The sequence below is a fragment of the Peromyscus californicus genome, unplaced genomic scaffold, assembly GCF_007827085.1.
Source record: "Peromyscus californicus insignis strain IS unplaced genomic scaffold, ASM782708v3 Scaffold_16__1_contigs__length_79575227, whole genome shotgun sequence".
In the NCBI taxonomy this organism is placed as follows: Eukaryota; Metazoa; Chordata; class Mammalia; order Rodentia; family Cricetidae; genus Peromyscus; species Peromyscus californicus.
The window spans coordinates 75,153,210-75,167,403 of record NW_026294458.1 but is presented as its reverse complement, the minus strand read 5'-3'; the positions used below and the strand labels follow the sequence as shown (position 1 = coordinate 75,167,403).

Here is a 14,194-nt window from a genome sequence, read left to right as displayed (position 1 = left end):
ATTGAGAGGGCTTGCTTATAGTTTTTTATCCAGTCCATTATCGTCCTGACAGGGAGCATGGAGGTGTACAGCTAGATATGCTGCTGGAGTTGAGAGGGCCACACCTTGACCAGAAGGGCAGCAGGAAGTAGATCGTTACACTAGGTGGTATCCTGATCATGGGAAACCTCAAAGCCCACACCCACAGTGACATACTTCCTCCAACAAAGCCACACCTCCTACTAGTGCCACTCCCTATGAGATTATGGGGACAATTACATTCAAACCACCACAAGCCCCTTCACTGACTTTTAGGAATCCAGTGGAGTCACCCAGTTTTCCCCTCTGAGGAAATCTGCCTCTGCAGGCCTCAGACACCTCGGGGGGTGGTGAAGGGAGGGCTTGGGCATCTTCACAAGACTCCCTGCTGTGCTGTGTGGAGGCAGCTCAGCTACCCCACGACTTTGCTAACTTGCTGCAAGCTAGTTGTTGAGTTGTTATTTCAAAAGTTGAGATGCATAAGCTTACAATTAGATAAATCATATTATCTAAAATGTAATAAATATTCTAAACTGATTGCTTTCTAATTATTTTAGTGTCTTTGACTTCCCGATAGTTTTACTGTATTTAATCCCTACGTATTATTATGGTTTGAATGTGAACTATCTCCCCACCGCCTAGTCGAGAGTGTGTGTCTGTCTGTCTGTCTGTGTGTCTATATGTCTCTGTGTGTCTATATATCTGTGTGTTATGTGTCTGTGTGTGCCTCTCTTTGTGTCTGTGTCTCACTGTCTGTATCCGTGTGTATGTGTGTGTCTATGTGTCTGTGTCTGTCTCTCTGTCTGTGTGTCTGTTGATCTCTGTATGTTTGTGTCTATGTGTATATCTGTGTCTCTTTGTGTGTCAGTCTGTCTGTCTGTGTCTCTCTGTGTGTCTGTGTCTGTCTGTCTGTGTCTGTGTGTCTCTTTGTGTGTCAGTCTGTCTGTGTCTGTCTGTGTCTCTCTGTGTGTCTGTGTGTCTCTCTGTCTGTGCATGTGTCTGTGTGTGCACACTTGGTCTCCACTGCTGGTGCTGTCACGAGAGGCTGTAGAGCCTTGAGCCTGAGGTCTAGCTGGTGGAAGCGGGCCACTCTGGACAAGCTTTAGAGGCTTATAATGCAGCCCCACTTCCAGTTCCACTTTTTTCTTCCTGATCCACAAGATGTCAGGATCTGTGGCCTCACTCCTGCCACTAAAGACAGAGCTGCCCGCAGCCACGCCCTCCTCACTCCTCCGTGGCGGACTGGAACACCTGAAACGGAGCCAACATTGCTCTCCCTCCTATTTGGCCACTTCTTCAAAAGTGATGACTAGGTTACAGAGTGGGGTGGCATATGCCATAAAGGTGTGGCATTGTGCCCCTCCACCCAGTTCCACATTCAGGGACAGGTTGGTAGCTTGAAATCCAATACAGTGGGAAGATTTACACCACAGAAACTGGCAGATGCCAAAACACAATGTCCCCAGTGTGTGGTGCTCGCTTAATTCACAAGGATGTCCATGAACTCAGCATTTTAAATACTGATCTGGCGTTCAGACCCCTGCTTTCTCACTGCTGAGATGCCGTGCCTCCTGGGGATCAGCTCTCCATGGCCACAGGTGTCTTCCCCCCACCACACACACACACACACATTGCCTTAAAGGATGGCCTGTTTACGTGGCACTCCCCAGGCAGGCGCTGAAGAAGCAGGTGTGTTTGTGCAGGACGTGAAGGTGTCCCTAAGATAAACAGTCTGATACAATCTTTTCTTCTCTCCTCATTCTCCTGTTACTCTTATTGACCTGGGTGTTCCCACGGGCACAGGTGGGCTGGCTGTACAGCCTGCAAACACGTAATTACAGAGGCTATTATCCCGAAGAGACTCCATGGCAAGGGACGAAGTGTAATGGGGGGGAGTGGGGGGGGTGGCTACTGCTGCCGGCTGCCCTTCCTCCCCTCTGAGATTTGGCATACTTCACTTCAGCCCTGTCGCTTGGCCTCCTTCATGGCCTTCTCTGGAATGCAGACCAGTTATCACAGGTAAAAGGCTTGGTGGTAAAATCAATTCCCTTGTGGCCTTTTCCAGAAAGTTCAAGTCTGCCTAGGGATGGAGGGCACTCTCCTTTCCAGTTTCCAGTCAGATCTTCTGGCACATGAAGGGAGAGAGCCACACAGGACTGACAGTGTGTGAGGGCCTGGGAGGTCTCTTGGTACTAAGAGTGCACCCTGGGAGTTGCTGATGTCTCCTGGGAGTCAGTAAAGGTCGTGTTTGTCTGTGTGTTAGTCTTGGTCTCATGGGAAGCTCGAGAGCCAACTGAACCCCTGGGATAGCCTTTATAGCTGGTGGAGTCCAGGATGGTGGGTGTGGCCTCTCTTAAATATACTCCCTGTTAGTAAGTCCAGATTTGGGCAGAGGTGTGTGTGGGACCTGGTTGTCTCCACTTGGACCCAGAGGGGCAAGCATCGAAGGTGTAACTCACTGCCAAGGTTCCCACTCTTGAACACTTCCAGACTTCCTAATCAGGACAGAGGTGTGAAGGGGACAGGGAGATCACAGACCAGCTTCCTCACCAGGGAGGACTCTGCAGGCTCTGACAGACACCTGTGTGTGGAAGGCAAGCTAGTCTGTGCTAAACCAGGTTCTGGGCTAGACCAGGTTTCCAGAATGCAGAGAGCATTTCAAAGTGATTTGTGGAAGACAGTAGGACATGGGAATTAAATGGCTTTTTAAAAAACATTATTATTATTAAAGGCAGATCTCAGCTCTGGCTGGCCTGGAATTTTCTGTGTAGACCAAGGTAAACCAGGCTGGCCTCAAACTCCTAGAGATCTACCTGCCCACCTCTGCCTCCCAAGTGCTGAGATTGAAGGGGTGTACCATTTCACTCAGCCCTTCTAGCATCCTTTACCTTCGATTACTGAATAGTAGTTAGTCCCCAGATTCTTGGAGCCTCAGACTGTGACTCGATTTGGAAATCAGATCTTGATGGCTATCACCGAGCTAAAGTGAGAGCCACGCTCAAACTTAACTGGCATTCTTATAAGAAGAATAAAGCTTAGAGAGCCTGGAGAGTTGCTGTAGGAACCGAGGAGCCCCATTATTGCCGGCAAGCAGCAGGGTAGAGGAGTGACTCCCTGGAGTCTTCAGAAGGGCCCAGCAGGCAGGAAGAGAGTCCTTTGGTAGAAAGATGAGGAAGTGAAATTCTGGTTCTCATCAGGGTCTCACTGAGCAGACACAGGGGGTCCATGAGTGACTTGTCTGACATTTGACCACCTTTGAAGCTACATACCCTGGATATTCTCCACCCTCTCCAGTCTCAGCCACACTGGTCAGAAAGTTTTGTCTTAAAAGACTCAAAGTCCACTGGGGTGCTGTGCCCCCCAAGGTCTCAGAGGACCTGAAGCCATTCTCCGTGCAAGTGGGGTTTGCATCAACCCTCCCTTAGCGCAGTCTCCCCAGGTCTAACCTTGAGGGGGGTGGGGTGGGGGGCACACTGTCTGAGACGCTGCCATTTCCACACTCCCTGCAGGAAAAGCCGAGGTGGGTCCGTGGGCACCCAAGGCTTTATGATCCTTGAGCCTAGCCCTCCGAGGATGCCCTGGCGTCTTTCCAGGACCGCTGCAGAGCCGAGAGCTCACACAGGTTCCAGTCAGCCATTCAGCTGCCTTTCTGAGCACTGTGGAGGCCTGAGGACTGGAGACCCCAGAGCAGGTCTTGTTGAATGGGGCCAAGTTTAAATTTCAACAGAACGAATGTCCTCTCCCTAGAGACTTCTGTTCTTGGAGATTTAAGGTCCTCTCCTGGCAGATGGTCTGTTGCAGGTAGAACTTGCATCGAATTACGTCTGAGGCAAAGTGGTGAATGTTGGATTGGCAACAGTGGAAACTTGATTAAACACACTAGGGTGCCATGCTGCCTCATGGGAATGCAGTTCAGGCGGAGGGGGACAAACTGTAGGCCACGTTTGACTTTGGGTACATGTAATTTCTGGGCCTGGATTTCACCCCACCTTCCTGCCCCCTCCGGCATCCTTGGCGCCTTTCCCCATCTGTTAATCCATCCTGCCTCCTGCTCCCCCTCCCCAAAAGTAGGGCCTTTCTCCCCAACCTGTCTCCTTCTGCTGCTGAAACATTGCCATGGCCATTCTGAAGCATGATGCACTTCCTCTTCCGGTTCTTAGCCCTTTGGGGTGAAAAAAATGTTTTAAAAAACTCTGATCCTGTTGTGAAATTTTGCCATCTTCATACCCTGTGTTCCTTCAGACAGCACATCTCAGCCCCCCATCCACCCAGCCCCATGACTCACTCCCAATCTGTTTCTCCTGAGATTTATAGCTTGCATACATGCCTGCCCTTCTTCAAGTTAGCTACAGGTGTGTGTCTTCATCCATCACTCTCCTGGCGTCTAGCTCACACTGTGAGGAGTCCTGGAGAGCTCAGGGAGCCTGCTTGCCCTCCTCCCATTTACCTAGTTCCTTTTTTTTTTTTCCTTCCTTTCCTCTTCCTTTTATTTTTTTAAGACAAGGTCTCTAAACGTAGCTCTGGCTGTCCTGGAGCTCACTTTGTAGACCAGACTGGCCTGGAACTCACAGAGGTCTGTCATCCTCTCCCTCCTAAGTGCTGGGACTAAAGGCATGTGCCACCGTGCCTTTCATTTTTCTAATCAAAAATCGTCACCTTCCCAGAGGACCGCAGTATCGGCACCTGCCGGGCCACCTGCTGTGCGTCTCCTAGTCTCTCAGCTGGTTTGCTGAGAGTGGCCTTATGCACTCCTTCCCAGAGTGTGTTGGGAGGGACAATAGTGCCAAGGAATGGCCTGCCATGCAAGGCACCACGCAGTGAAGAAATCCCAAATTAATTTCTTAACACACCATCCCTAAAGGCAGACACAGAACTCTTTACTGGGATCACATGGGCAAGCATGCCTTGGTGACAAGTTCATTCTATGTGTCAACTTGGTTGGACCATGGTCCAGACATGAGATCAAACATTATTCTGGATGTTTCTGTGAGAATGCTGTGGTTAATGTCTAAGTTAAGGTTATATTGCTGTGATATAAAAGTTTTTCATCAAAAACAGTGAGGACAGGAACTCAAGCAGAGCAGGAACCTGGAGGCAGGAGCTGATGCAGAAGCCATGGAGGGGTGCTGCTTACTGGCTTGCTCCCTCCCCATGGCTTGCTCAGCCTGCTTTCTTATAGAACCCAGGACCAGCAACCCAGAGGTGGCACCACCCACCGTGGACTGGGCCCTCCCGCACTGATCACTAATTAAGAAAATGCCCCACATTTTCTTGCCTACAGCTGGATCTCATGGAGGGATTTTCTCAGCTGAGGTTCTCTCCTCTCAGATGACTCTCTGGCTTGTGTTGAGCTGACATAACACTGTTCAGCATAGTGAGATGATTCAGTTGGAGAGCAGAGGGGACTGTGCCCGTGATGTAGGTGGCCTCATTTCATCATCTGGAGACCTAAATAGAAAGAAAAAGGTCCCTCCCCCCTAAAGAAGGCACTCTTCTCTAGCTGGCAGTCTTTGAAGAATTCCACCGTGACTCTCTGAGAGGCTTTATTAGTACATGTGCTCACATGTGAGCTAGCCGGTGCCAGCTGTGTGTCATCTGCAGAGGTTGACAGCTGTCTTCCTCAGCCCTTCTCCGCCTTCGTTTTTGAGACAGGGGTCTCTCACTTGACCTGTCTTGGCTAGGCTGGCTGCCCAGCAGGCTCCAGGGATTTGTCTGTCTCCACCAGACAACTCTGGGGTGACGGACAAATGCAGCCACGCTCAGCTCTTTCCTCACGCTTGTACGGTGAACGCTTTCTTCACTGAGTCCTCTCTCCAGCTCCTAGTTCATCAATATCTCTAAACTCATTTTAAAGATCAAGACAGACCCAGGGCACATATGATACCTCCCAAGGCCGTTCAGTGACTAGGAACGGAGCTGGGACAGTGAGCCTGTGCGGCTGCGGGACGGCTTTGCTTCCAAATCTGCCATGCTTTGTCCCGTGCTCAGGGCAGAGTCTCACACCGAGGGGTCTTGTGTACATTATGTCGACAAGCGTGGATGAAGAATAGAACAAGTAGCATGCAGCGGTGAGCGTGCCCAGCCTTAAGCCAACTGTGGAATAACACGAGCCCTTGTCTTCCGCTGGGGAAGCCCTTTCTGGACCCAGCCTTCAGCTGAACAGTGGGAGTGAATGAGCTTTGGGTGTAACCTGGGCAGTGAGCAGTGAAGTTCCTGTCACCTTCCCCTGGCAATAGAGATATGTACAAGTGGATCTTTATGTTCCGGTCTCTGTCTTTTCCCCACAGCTTGCTGTTTCCCCCTTTGCCCAAGGAGACATTTCTTGCGTGCATTTCTCCTTGCTGCCTGGTGGAGCGGGCTCTCTGGTCCCCTCTTATCTCATCTCCCTCCAATCTGATTGTCAGCGCAGGCCCTTCCGCCATATGCATTTCTTCCCTGAACCCCCTCACCACCTTGATTTTTCTCTGGATACTTTCCTCTTTCTTAATGCCACTCTCAATCTGAGCTTTCTTCTGAATTTGGACACCAAGAGTCACCAGCAGTGACCGGCAACAATGAAGCCTAAGAAAACAGGTCATTTGAGCCGCGGAGACGTCAGTGAAAGACTCTCAGAATTTGGTTGGCCTTTTGTTAGGAGAACAGTGACTCTGTGAGCTGGCCTGAGAGAGACACTGGCCCCTTTTAAAGCGGACAGAGTCAGAATGGCATGTTCTGAAAGGGCAGCGTTGATAGCTGAAACTAGGTATCCCTCAGGCTGGGACTGTGGGAAGCCTGAGAGCATCCTGGGCACCAGCAGAGTGTCCAGCAGCCTCGGGAAGGAGAGGGCCCAGTGGAAAGCCAGGTGGATCTGATTGGTGGGGAGGGTGAGCAAGGGAAATTGCCCAGGGGGTGCGTACAACCCGCCAGGCAGAAGAAGCAGGAGCCAGGGGCACCTGGACAAGAAGCCCCATAAGATGTTCAAGAGGAGCTCTGGACAGGCGCTTGGATATACTACTGGACCTGGCGGGAGACCCATCAACACCGTGAGTGACGTCTCTGTCTGATATTGTTTTGGTGTTTGAGTCTCTCTCAGTCATGGAAGGTAGAACAGGCCGTGGGATGGAGAAAGAGGTAAAAAGGAAAGAGAGAGGGAAGGAAAGGAAGAGGAACCTCCGTGTCTTGTTGAATCAGTGATTAATTCACCGGCTTGTTTGAGCAATTCGTGTATCCAGCCGAGCTCAAGGGAATGCCAGAACATAGACAGACGTTCTTTACCGAGTTGGTGACAAGGGACGGTGTGGCTTTGATCACGGAGGACATGGAGATTGAATAATTACTCAGGGTTACACGGGCTTTGCGTTCATGTGTGTTACCAGCCAGATTGGATCCCAAAGGAAATAGAAAACCCGATGAGCACTTGGACTGAGGGTCACTGGGGCTTGCATCATATTCTCCACTAAGGAGTTTCACAGAGGCTCATTCCTAGGGTCCTCTCACTGGAAAGAGGGTGATATACATCTGTACTGATGAACATTGCTTAGGTTCCCTGTGAGCAAGGCTGTCCATCCAGGGCTGTCTCTGTTAACAAACACGTCTCCAGTGGCTCACCTAGTGATGGCTTTGTTTATTTTCTTTTGAGGAAAGTGTCCTGAGACTACATAGGATCCTGGAGGCCATACCATCGGGATTCAAATCCTAGTGCCAAGCTATGTCACCTTCCCTTGTCTGTAAAATGGAGATGTGTCTGTCAGTCCTTGCCTCACGGAGTTGATGTAGAGACGGAAGTTAGGTGGTACAGACAGGCTGCATGAAGTCGTAGCTGGCACTCAGCAGAGGACACACTCCTGTTATCTGTTACAACAGGAGGTCGTCATAACTAGACACTGCTGAGCGTAGGGGTGAGTTAGGGCTGCAAGACACAGAGTAGACCAGGATCCCCGCGGCCACAGGAGCAGATGGTACAACCCGCGGCATTATCTGGAGTCGTTGTAAAAGCAGGAACTTCAATTCCACGGGAGTAAAACTACTTAAGAAGATAAATCAGTGATTTTGCCCGACTTTGTTCCTCGGGAGAGATGAAGTCACCTCTCCTTTTCAGTTTGACTTCTCTTTTTCTCTAAACCTGATTTTTTTAAAAACTGTCTCAGTCGGGCAGCGGTGGCGCACATCTTTAATCCCAGCACTTGGGAGGCAGAGGCAGGCGGATCTCTGTGAGTTCGAGGCCAGCCTGGGCTACAGAGTGAGTTCCAGGACAGGCTCCAAAGCTACAGAGAGAAACCCTGTCTTGAAAAACAAAACAAAACAAAACAAACAAACCTGCCTCTACCAGAAACGATGGGCCATGGGGGAGGGGTGTGAGAGGAGGAAGTGAGGCCTTGGGAACTGGGTCAATGGTTTTAAAGAGTTTTGCTGCCTCTCTCCTTGGTAGATCTGCAGAAATGAAAAAATGACTAATCAAAACTCAGGTTAAGAGGAGAAGATGGCTTCTTTATATTAAAAAACAACAACAACAAACTGTTCCATCACAAACAGCAAAAAGTGTTCTATGGACTGTTGTTAGTCAAAACAATATTTCAGGAGCAGAATTCTAAGAACTTCAAGGGGGGCTATAATCCAAGAAGTTATATGACACAGTCCACACCATCATACACAGGAACTCACATTGCAAAACATACAGAGCCATAGACTGGGACAACCCGGGATCAAACATTTCTTACAGGGTGTGGAGGAAGTCCTGAGAGAGTGAAGTCCTGAGTGACTGTGTGTTGTTGACATGGACATGGTCATGTCAAGGACCCCAGAGCCTGAGACCCGTGGAGTGATGGCAAAGCCTTCTCCCCAGGGGGTGTGGCTCACAGGGAAAGGGCAAAGCCTTCCCTCGGGTCCCTGTGTGCATAATGATAGTGTGTGCAGAACATGTCTCCATAGCTTCCCCTCCCTGGATGTTTATGGCCTGAAGACACTCCACTAGAGAGGCTTTTCCTACCAAGATGAACTCAGGCTTTCCCCTTGAGTCATCTGTATACCCCACACCCTGCCTCCTTGTTATCTGTATGTAACAACCCACCTTTTCTGTTCAGAGTATAAAATAAACACTCTGACTTCTAGGGACTAAGCTTTCCCCATCTGAGAGCCCAGTCTGTCCAACCCAGCTCTCTGTGTCTGTCTGTCTGTCTGTCTGTCTGCTTTTTCTTTATTCCCCCTCCACTCTCAGTCAGGTGTAAGTGCCGGAAGCTGTGTATGGATGCAGGCAATGGGGCCCAAACAAGGACAAGAGTGTAAACGTTGGCTGTAGGGGACTCTCCTAGGTCGGATGAGGGAATACTCCAGGGACAAGTACGCTTATGCAGACCAAAGGAGTAATGGGAAAGTGTTGGGGATATTCGATCACACTGTGAACCCCGGGTTTGCATTTGCATAATTAAATAAAATTAACCTTTGGTCAGGAGGCTGAGTTAGCAACTAGTTGACAGAAAGTAACCACAGAGCATCAGAGGATGTCCGGGAGAGACCCGAGAGACACAGGAAGTAGTAGGGTGGGGTTTGGAGTGGCCCAGGTGTTTCTGCTTTGGTGAAGGGGAAGCATGGGTGTAGCAGGAATCTTAAAAGGTCTTATTAATAAAAACAAACCTGGACCAGGTATTGGGGTGAATGCTGGAAGATCAGAGAGGCAGAACAAGCCACAGCTACCTCACTTCTCCAGTTCCTCAGCTGATCTTGTTTCCTCAGACTGGAAGCCTCTGAGTCCTTATCCAAATGAATCTCAGCTGAACTGCTACTCAAAAGCCTGAAAGCTTAACCATCCAAATGCTTAACCAGCCAAAATACTTCTAGTTTCTGGTCCTCACGCCTTAAATACCTTTCTGCTTTCTGCCATCACTCCCTGGGATTAAAGGCTCACTTCTTGGGATTAAAGGCGTGTGTCACCATGCCTGGCCTTTTCCAATGTGGCCTTGAACTCACAGATTCAGAGGGATTTCTGCCTCTGGAGTGCTAGGATTAAAGGCGTGAGTGCCACCATTTTCTAGCCTCTGTATCTAGTGGTTGTTCTGTTCTTTGACCCCAGATAAGTTTATTAGGGTGCACAATATTTTGGGGAACACAATACCCCCACACATGGGGCTTCCGTGGACATCAGCAAAGGGCAAGGGTCAGCTAGTTGCTACTCGGCCTCCCTGAGCTCACAGGTTTTTACCCCAGCCTTTGAATCTCAAGTCTTATTCATAATTAGATTGATAGAGATTTAATTAAAGCTATCTTAGCGGCAGTGACAGGGCCGGTGCCCGAGGGAACAGAATCCCCCCAGGCTGTGGCCTGAGCAGCCAGGCCATTGCTAGAGAAGCGGGCGGTCACTGCCGAGTTGCTAATGCCAGCAGAGAGCAGTAGATTAAGGCGGAGCCACTGTGAGGTTAAAACAACCGAAAAGAGGATGCAGAGAAAGGAAGAAACAAATGTGAAGAGAGAAATAAGGATAAAGAAACAAAGAAACGGACAGAAGAAGAGCCGTTTAAAGCAGCTGGGTATAAAACACGCCGTCCCCAGCTGAGAGCCCAGGCCACCCAGTCACTGCTCTGAGTCTGTATTTGTTTTTTCTCTATTCCCTCGATGCCCCAGTCAAGTCGGTCCCTGGGAGCCGTGAAAAGATACAGTAGTTCCTCCTCTTAATAAGTTTTCATTTCTTAAAGTTTTTATTTGAGTATAATTATCATAACTGAGATACACAGGCATATATACAGTTCAACCGACGTAGAATTACAGACACTTTGGCAACCACCTCTCAGAGCACAGTACGTATTCCGTCATACCAGGAAGCTCCCTCAGCCCCCTCCAGTGACTCCCTCTCTCCTCAGCCCCCTCCAGTGACTCCCTCTCTCCTCAGTCCCCTCCAGTGACTCCCTCTCTCCTCAGTCCCCTCCAGTGACTGCCCCTCTCTCTCTCCTCAGCCCCCTCCAGTGACTCTCTCTCTCCTCAGCCCCCTCCAGTGATTCCCTCTCTCCTCAGCCCCCTCCAGTGACTCCCTCTCTCCTCAGCCCCCTCCAGTGACTCCCTCTCTCCTCAGCCCCCTCCAGTGACTGCCCCTCTCTCTCTCCTCAGCCCTTTCTGGTTTCTAAGTCACCTTTGTCTTTGTTTAGATTTTCTGTGAATGGAATTAACTATGTGCAATGCTTTCTGGTTTGACGTCTGTTCCTTGGTATGTTGTGCTTGGTTTGTCTGCCTCGTCAGATGTTTCCACAGTCCGTCCATCTTCATTGAAGCAGAGTACTTCACTGTATGATTATTGTGTTTCCAGTTTCAGCAACACGTATGACAAAGACTCTCCCTTCTCCATGAATGACTTGGATACCTTTGCACAGACTCCAGCTGGCATTGTGTGCTGGTCTATTGTTAAGCTTGATTTAATCCAGTTGATTTTGACTGTTGTACCATTACACTGTGAGTTATGTAAGTTTTCTGGGTTGGTGTTCTTTCTTCAAACATCATTTTGGATCTTTGGGGTGGTTTGAACGAGATGTCCCCCACAGACTCTGGTATTTGAATTCTCGGTTCCCAGTTGCTGGTGCCGTCCGGGGAGGAAGTACAGCCTTGCTAGACGAAGTGGGTCGCTAGAGGTGGGCTTTGAGAGTTTAAAGCCTTACTCGGGTCGCTTTCTCTGCTTCATGTTTATCATCGAGGATGTGAGCGCTCGGCTTCCAGCTCTGGCTGTCATGCCTCCAAGGCCATGGTGAACTCTTAGTCCTCAGGAACAACAAGCCCCAAACAAACCCTTCCCTAAGTTGCCTTTGGTCACAGCATGCTATCACAGCAACAGCAAAATAACCACTGCAGTATTTCAAAGCTTTCGTGTCTCTCTGCATCTGTTAGAGTCAGCCTATTAGTTTCTCTTCAAGACATCTGCTTGGGTTTTTATGCAGTTTCTATAGAACAAATCCATATGCTTATAAAACACAAGTATCTTAAAACATTGCATCCTCCAGTCAATGAACATAGTATATCCCTCTGTCGGCCTCTTTAATTTTTCTCAGATATACTTCAGAGGTTTCATAGAGAAATTATTCTGGTGTCTTTCTGCTGTTGTAATAAAACACACACCCCAAAGCAACTTGGGTGGGGGGAATGGCATCTTTGTTTTAAAGACCACGGTTTATCGCTAAGGGAAGTCAGGCCAGGAGCCTGAAGCAGAAACCATGAGGGAATGATGCTCACCACCTTGCTGGCTTTCTCATGGATTCATGCTGACCTGCCTTATCCAACTCAGGACCACCTGCCTAGGGATGGTGCTGCTCACAGTGGGCGGGACCCTCCTGCGTCAGTTAATAATCAAGACAACGTCCCACAGACACGCCCACAGTCCAGTCTGATCTGGGAAATTCCTCAATCTAGGTTTTCCTCTCAGATGACTCTGGACCATGTTGAGCAGACAAAACTAACAGGGACAGATGTATCTTGTATGTATTTAATTAAATATATTACTGGTTATTTGAAGTTTGTAGTGTTATTTTAAAATAGTGTTGATTTTTAACCAGGTATGATGGTGCACACCTTTAATCCCAGCACTCAGGAGGCAGAGGCAGGTGGATCTCTGAGTTTGAGGCCAACCTGGTCTACAGAGTGAGTTCCAGGACAGCCAGGGCTACACAGTGAGACTCTGTCTTGAAAACCCAAAAAGCAAACAAAAATATTGTTTTGTTTTGACTTTTAAACTTTTAAATATTTGTTACAAGCACACAAAATACAGTTGTGGTGGTTTGAATAAGAAATGTCCCCATAGTCGCGGGTGTTTGAGTAGCTAGTCCCTAGTTGGCTGTGGAACCTTCAGGAGGTGGAGCCTTCCTGAAGGAAGTGAGTCACTGGGGGCAGGCTGTGAGTGTTTATGGTCTCTGGACAGCTCTGTTCACTCTCTGCCTTGTGTCTGCAGTGGAGATGTGCCCTCTCAGCTTCCTGCTGCCATGCCTCTTCCCACCATGCCTCCCTGACATGATGGACTCTGACGCCTCTGGAGCCATAAGCCCAATAAACGTTTCTCCTGTAAGTTAGTCGTCTTAGGTCCTGGCATTTCATCACAGCAATAGAAAAGTAACTGATACACACTGATGGTTACATTTTGCTTTCTGTGGTGTGACATGGATAAGTACATATAAGGGTAGCAATGCACTTGTAGATCTGTAGTTTTCCTGATACAGATGAATAATTTAAGATAAATTGACAAACAAAACAAGAGCTCTAATTTTGACAGTACCGACACATTTTTTCGGCTAAAGGTTTGATTGTTGTTGGCTGGGGAGTAGTTTTTGGGGTGGCTTCAGTGGAGTAAAGCATAGAGAGGAAAAGGCTCACAAAACAAGTCATTCAATTCAATTGCAAGCTCTCAAAATCACTGGCTTCAGCATCTGCATGGTGCCCAGACTTGTGTGATTCTCTGAACTCTCTGTAATTCCCTCCTGTCCGCCCCCAACCATGTTTACCCCTTTGACGCTGTAGCTCCTAGAGTTTGTACTGGCTCTCCAGTAACCACAGTGTGACTCCACACAGATGTGCACTGGCTCTCCAGTAACCACAGTGTGACTCCACACAGATGTGCACTGGCTCTCCAATAACCACAGTATGACTCCACACAGATGTGCACTGGCTCTCCAGTAACCATGGTGTGACTCCACACAGATGTGCACTGGCTCTCCAGTAATCACGGTGTGACTCCACACAGATGTGCACTGGCTCTCCAGTAACCACAGTGTGACTCCACACAGATGTGCACTGGCTCTTCAGTAACCATGGTGTGACTCCACACAGATGTGCACTGGCTCTCCAGTAACCACGGTGTGACTCCACACAGACATAGTAGACACTGTCTTGATAGTCTCCAACTGTCATTTGGTAAGTGGAGCCCTCATTTTGAGCACGGAACTGGGAGGAGACAAGGTTAGATATGGTGACAGCTGTTATTCGGGGGCCACTTGCAGGTCACCAGGAATGAGCCTGGTGACTTCTGTGCATCACTCTGTTCAGCTCACCCATGGAATGGTAAACGCATTTCACAGGTGAGGAAGCTGAGGCTTAGATTAATCATTTGCTAGGCCAGGTCATGTTTAGTTAGTAGTACAGTCTAGATTTTAGTCAGAATTCCAGACACCAGACACAATTTTGATCACAGTTTTCCAAAAACACTTGTTTGGAAAAAAAAATGAATTTAGGGCTGGAA

General features: G+C 48.9%; 1 protein-coding gene across 12 annotated transcripts in view; it reads left to right on the top strand.

Moving 5' to 3' along the window:
* The first annotated feature begins 6,651 nt into the window (after positions 1-6,651).
* Positions 6,652-14,194, top strand: part of Cldn14 (claudin 14) — a 103,523-nt gene continuing 95,980 nt past the window's right edge. For 10 of the 12 annotated variants that reach the window (XM_052741243.1, XM_052741248.1, XM_052741247.1 and 7 more), the window contains exon 1: positions 6,678-7,040. The gene's annotated coding sequence lies outside the window, so the exon portion shown is untranslated. Of the gene's footprint in view, positions 7,041-14,194 lie in introns of all 12 variants that reach the window. The other 2 variants (XR_008218930.1, XM_052741249.1) reach the window with 2 other exon arrangements.